Source organism: Macaca thibetana, chromosome 1, assembly GCF_024542745.1.
Source record: "Macaca thibetana thibetana isolate TM-01 chromosome 1, ASM2454274v1, whole genome shotgun sequence".
In the NCBI taxonomy this organism is placed as follows: Eukaryota; Metazoa; Chordata; class Mammalia; order Primates; family Cercopithecidae; genus Macaca; species Macaca thibetana.
The window spans coordinates 162886557-162892014 of NC_065578.1; the positions used below are offsets into that span (position 1 = coordinate 162886557).

At 46.4% G+C, this 5458-nt stretch overlaps 1 pseudogene; it reads right to left on the bottom strand.

Annotated features, from left to right (window-relative positions):
• Positions 1–1284: 1284 nt before the first annotated feature.
• On the bottom strand, positions 1285–2261 carry LOC126955410 (cofilin-1-like; annotated as a pseudogene).
• Between the last annotated feature and the right edge of the window lie 3197 nt (positions 2262–5458).

Sequence of the window (5458 nt, forward strand, 5' to 3'; positions counted from 1 at the left end):
TGAGTTAGCCTTTTGTAGCCTGTGAGAACGAGGTGGCCCTTCTTCCAAGACGCGTGTCATACGCCAACTCCTTCTTGTGTTCCTGCCTCATTTTTCTCTGGCCTTTATTTGCACTGTTCTGCCACTGCCTTGGGGTGCGTTGTTTTGCACATGCTTCATTCTGCTAGGACGTAAGGGACTTCAGGAGGACAGATTCCTGGAGTGTCAAGGCCAGATTACATGGTTAATTAGGGAGGAAGTGGATGGTGGGTACTATGAGTGAGTTGCTCTTTTGTGAGATTAGACAGGAAGAAAGAAAGGCTGGTAGGAAAAGGCATAAGGGACGAGGCTCAAGGCTGGCTTAAGACTGACTCTAGAAGGCTCAAGAAGAAAAAAATTCAGCTCAGAGTAGATATGAGCATTCATGCTTTTAAACAAAAGGAAGTCAGGGAAGAGGGAGGAAGAAGGTATCAAAGAAAGAAAGTTCACTGCAGAAATTCCATCTCAGGATCAGCAGGAGGGCTGGGAGAAGAGCTCAGAGAGGTTGGGGTTTGGGAAAGAGAAAAGGGTATTTATTCAGACATATGAATGGAGAAAATAATGTGTTAAGGTATGGTGACAATGTAACATGAAGAGGAGTTGAAGGAATACATACTTTATGATATTAATCTTGGCAAAGCAGCAAATCCTCAGTTTACTGGACATGTTATCTAAGGGTTTTAATTTAAGGCTATTTTCCTTAAAACTGCCTTAAGGATTTAACAGCTGTGTCTTTATTTTTCCTCATCACTTGTGGAGGTCACTTCTCATCAGCTTCCTAAAGGGTCTCCTTGTCTGTATTCTCTTTCCATATTAATCTCTTCTCTACTCAGTGTCAGGCATTCTGAAGTGTAAATCTTATCTTGTCACCTTCTCTCTTGAAACACTGCAAATCTTCTCAGAAATTCTCGAATGAAATTTTCAGTCCTTAGCTTAGCACATAGGCCCTATATTCTGGGGATACAGATGTCATAGCCTAGCATGGGGATATATGTGGCAAGCAGGCCCTGCCCACCTGTCCAGAACACCTTCAGCCACCTCTTTCCTGTCCCCTTGCTTCCCTAATCCCCACCTCACATTTCACACCTCCACGATACTGAAGTTACTTGGTATTCTCTGCCAAACTGTGTGCTTTTCCATCCCTTGAAATCTTTCTGTATGTTGCTTCAACTTAATTCAATAACATTCATTGAGCACAAAAAAGGTGTCTGTTGCTGTAGTGGGAGCTATAATAATCTTACTCAAACTGATTTACTAGGTTAACTCCTAACTTAGGTTAACTGCGGTGAAGGGATTGCCCTCCCTCTGTTGGAAGCCCCCCAGCCCGTCCCAGCTGGCAGGAAGGGGGCAGCCTGCAATCCCCAAGGGCAGGTCTGGGGCTGCCAGATGCTCCAGGCAGGAGGCCTGAGGGGGCTCACCAAAGCTTGCCCTGCAGGAGATGACAGTGCTGCCCCTAGCTTGTCTGCCTGGTACAGTGGTCCTTGACCTCCTATAGACATTTGCTGGTAATTCATGCAGGATCCCTGTCAGCTTCTTCTTGATGGCATCCTTGGAGCTGCCGTAGATCATTCTACTCTTAGGGGTGCAGACTGAGGTGCTCAGAAGATAAACACCAGGTCCTCCTCTTGGCTCTCTTTGGTCTCATAGGTTGCGTCACAGAGGACATAGTGGCAGTCCTTGTCTGGCAGCATCTTGACAATTGTGGTGTAGGAGTCGTCAACAGCCTACCCCACTTCACCTGCCAGGGTCCCCCTGCCCTCCTCAAGGATAATGATCTCGTCCCCACTCAGGCAGAGAGCACGACCTTCTTACGTGTCTTCACCTCCTCTGCTGTTGAAGACTTGTGCTCCTTCTTGTTATCATGTCATTGAACACCTTTTTTTTTTCTTTTTTTTTTTTCTCTTTTTTTTTGTTTTTGAGACAGAGTCTTGCTCTGCCATCCAGGCTGGAGTGCAGTGATGCGATCTCGGCTCACTGCAACCTCCACCTCCCAGGTTCAAGCAATTTTTATGCCTCAGCCTCCCGAGTAGCTGGGATTACAGGCACGTGCCATCACGCCTGGCTAAGTTTTGTATTTTTAGTAGAGACAGGGTTTCACAATATTGGTCAGGCTTGTCTGGGACTCCTGACCTCAGGTGATCCACCTACCTCAGCCTCCCAAAATGCTAGGATTACAGGCATGAGCCACCACACCTGGCCTCATTGAGCACCTTGATGATGCCATAAGAAACAGCCACACCAGGGCCGGGCGCGGTGGCTCAAGCCTGTAATCCCAACACTTTGGGAGGCCGAGGCGGGCGGATCACGAGGTCAGGAGATCGAGACCATCCTGGCGAACACGGTGAAACCCCGTCTCTACTAAAAAATACAAAAAAAAAAACTAGCCGGGCGAGGTGGCGGGCGCCTGTAGTCCCAGCTACTCGGGAGGCCGAGGCAGGAGAATGGCGTAAACCCGGGAGGCAGAGCTTGCAGTGAGCTGAGATCCGGCCACTGCACTCCAGCCTGGGCGACAGAGCAAGACTCCGTCTCAAAAAAAAAAAAAAAAAAAAAAAGAAACAGCCACACCCGATGCCATGATCCTGGAAGTAAGAAGGAGATGGCAGGGAGAGCCCCAGAAGAGGAGAATTGCTGCAGCTGCTGCCGGGATCAGAAGGAACCAAAAATTCTTATGAAGGCGCTGGGTTGAAGCATGAAATTCAAATGCAAGAATGGTACCTTTTACCTTTTGCTCCAGCGTTGGAACAGACTGTGGCTTTTTTTTTTTTCAGTTGAGCATGAGGTGAAGTAGTTGGCTTATGTTTTGGGGCCAGGAGTCTCTTGAAATTCTCCACTTACTAATGCTCACTGTCCCAGAGGCATTTAGGAAATGCAAGGCATTTAGGAAATCACAGACACATTCACTACAGTCCTCATTTTGTGGAATGGCCTGGGCTATTTGTTTTGTTTTATTTATCTTGTTTAAAAGAAAATTACTGAATGAGTATATTTGAATTCAATTAAGTCAGATACTGATATGATGTGACCCCACTGTACTGGTCTGAGTTCTCCAGAGAGTTCTGGTCTGGGAATGCATTTGGAAAGTAATCAGCATGTAGTTAGTAGTTAAAGCTGTGAGTGCGGATGTGTTCACTAACGGGAGTGTGTGTGAAGAGTAAGAGGTGGCAGCCTAGGGGAGAGCCTTGGTGAACATGGATGTTTATGGGGCTGGAGAAGGAGGAACCCAAAAAGGAATCTAAAAAAGGTATGAGCCTGGAAAGTAACATGGAGGCCAAGGACAAGAGTTTCAAAGAAAAGAGAGTGGTGAAAAGTGTGTAGTACTACAGAAAGAGGTATTCCCCTATCTTCTTTAATTCAGATAAGCCTGGAGGGTATCCTTTAGATTTAACAGCTTCTCCAAAGCGGCCACCATTGAGAGGCATAGTTGGGGGAGAGAGCAGATTGCAGAGGAAGGAGCTGGGAATGGGAGACTGATTATTTCAAGAGTTAGAAGTGAGCATGGAAGGTTACTAGAGAGGGGGTTGTGGAGTAAGAAAACACTTTAAACATAAATAGAGGGGGAAATTTTTGAGCCTGTTTTTATGATGAAGAGGAGAACTAGTTAAAAAGGAGAGCTTACAAATAAAAGTGCATGGTGGTGGAGATGATTAATGGAACAAGGTCCTGGAGGATTTGGGAGGGGGTGATCTGAAGGCCAGGTCCAACATTTCACCTTGGACTGGAGGAAGGAACAGGAAAAGCAAATGTTTTGCAAACCAGGAGCATGTCTTATTTGTGTCTTTGCCCCTGTGCAGCATGGTGCCTGTTTGCTGGAAGGTGAGGGAGGTACAGATGACTGTGCTGTAGGTGAGGGATGAAGGGTCAAGTGAACACTTGCCTGTTTTCAAAGAGGAGCAGTCAAGACCCTCTATTGAAGACACCTGAGAAAGTGGGGGGGATTCGGAGAGAGAGTGCAGGTTGGGAGGACCCCAGAAGGAGGTGGAGAGGAGGAGGGAGAAGTAATTGTGCTGCTGGGAAGGCTCGCTAAGATTGGGGACCATGAAGTTAGAAGCCAAATCCGTGGGACTGGGGGATCTTCTCCAGGAGTGTGCAGATGCCCATGGGTAGGAATCGAGAAGGCAGCACCTGGCTGGGCGCAGTGGCTCACGCCTCTAATCCCAGCACTTTGGGAGGCTGAGGCAGGAGGATCACCTGAGGTCAGGAGTTTGAGACCAGCCTGGCCAACATGGCGAAACCCCGTCTCTACTAAGAAAAATACAAAAATTAGTTGGGCTTGGTGGCGGGCGCCTGTAATCCCAGCTGCTCGGTAGGCTGAGGCAGGAGAATCATTTGAACCTGGGAGATGGAGGCTGCAGTGAGCTGAGATCATGCTGTTGCACTCCAGCCTGAGTGACAGAGTGAGACTCCATCTCAAATAAAGAAAGAAGTAAGAAAAGGAAGGAAGGAAGGAAGGAAGGAAGGAAGGAAGGAAGGAAGGAAGGAAGGACATGAAAGTAAGCAAGCAGGCAGCACCTATCAGAATAAGTCATCCACGTGGGAAGGGGATGAGGGGCTACTCTCTACTTTCTGGCATTAACTTTCCATTTCTCCCCCTGAAAGCTCAGCACCTGCTCTGTCCTCAGACACTGAGGTGGAGAGAGTTAAGCTCCTCCAGGCTTTCCCTTGGGGATTTGCATCCGTTTAGTGACCTGTGCTGACCATCACCAGCCCTTGAACCAGCCTGGGTTGGGGGTTATGATTACTGCACTTCTGTGCTGCCCAGTTCCACCACACCCCTACTGTGTCTGTTCCTTTTTGTCACGTTCCTGTGCTCCCTACATATATCCTAGAATGGTTAAAAATGTTAAACAGTCAATACCAAGTGTTATTGAGGATGTAAAACAACTGGAACACTCAGACGCTGCTTGCGGGAATGTAAATGGAAAAAAACACTTCGAAAATTCTTTGGCAGTGCTGACTGTAAATATACCCAATGACAGTAATTCTACTCTGAAATATATGCCCAAGAGTAAATGCACTAAAAAATAGATACAAGAATGTGTATAGCAGCATTATTCCTAAAAATAACCTAAGATTAGAAACAACCTAGATGTCCATCAGTGGTAGAATTGATAAATAAATTTGCTATGGTCCTGCAGTTGAATACAATTTGGTAGCGAAAATGAGCTATTGCTACACGTGAAAACATGGATGCATCTCACAAACATAATGCTGAGTGAGAGCAGGTGGATGCAACACACATGCTGCGTGTTGTAATTACAGATAAATTTCAAAAGCAGACGAAACTAATGGTTGAAGCAAGGACTGGGAGGGGACGTGAAGGAAGTTGATGGGTCACTGAGAATGTTCTCTATCTTAATCTGGGTGGTGGTTACATGAACATTTTTACATTTAAAAGTTGTCTAATTCTTTCATAGGTTCTTTTTTTTTTTTTTTTTTTTTT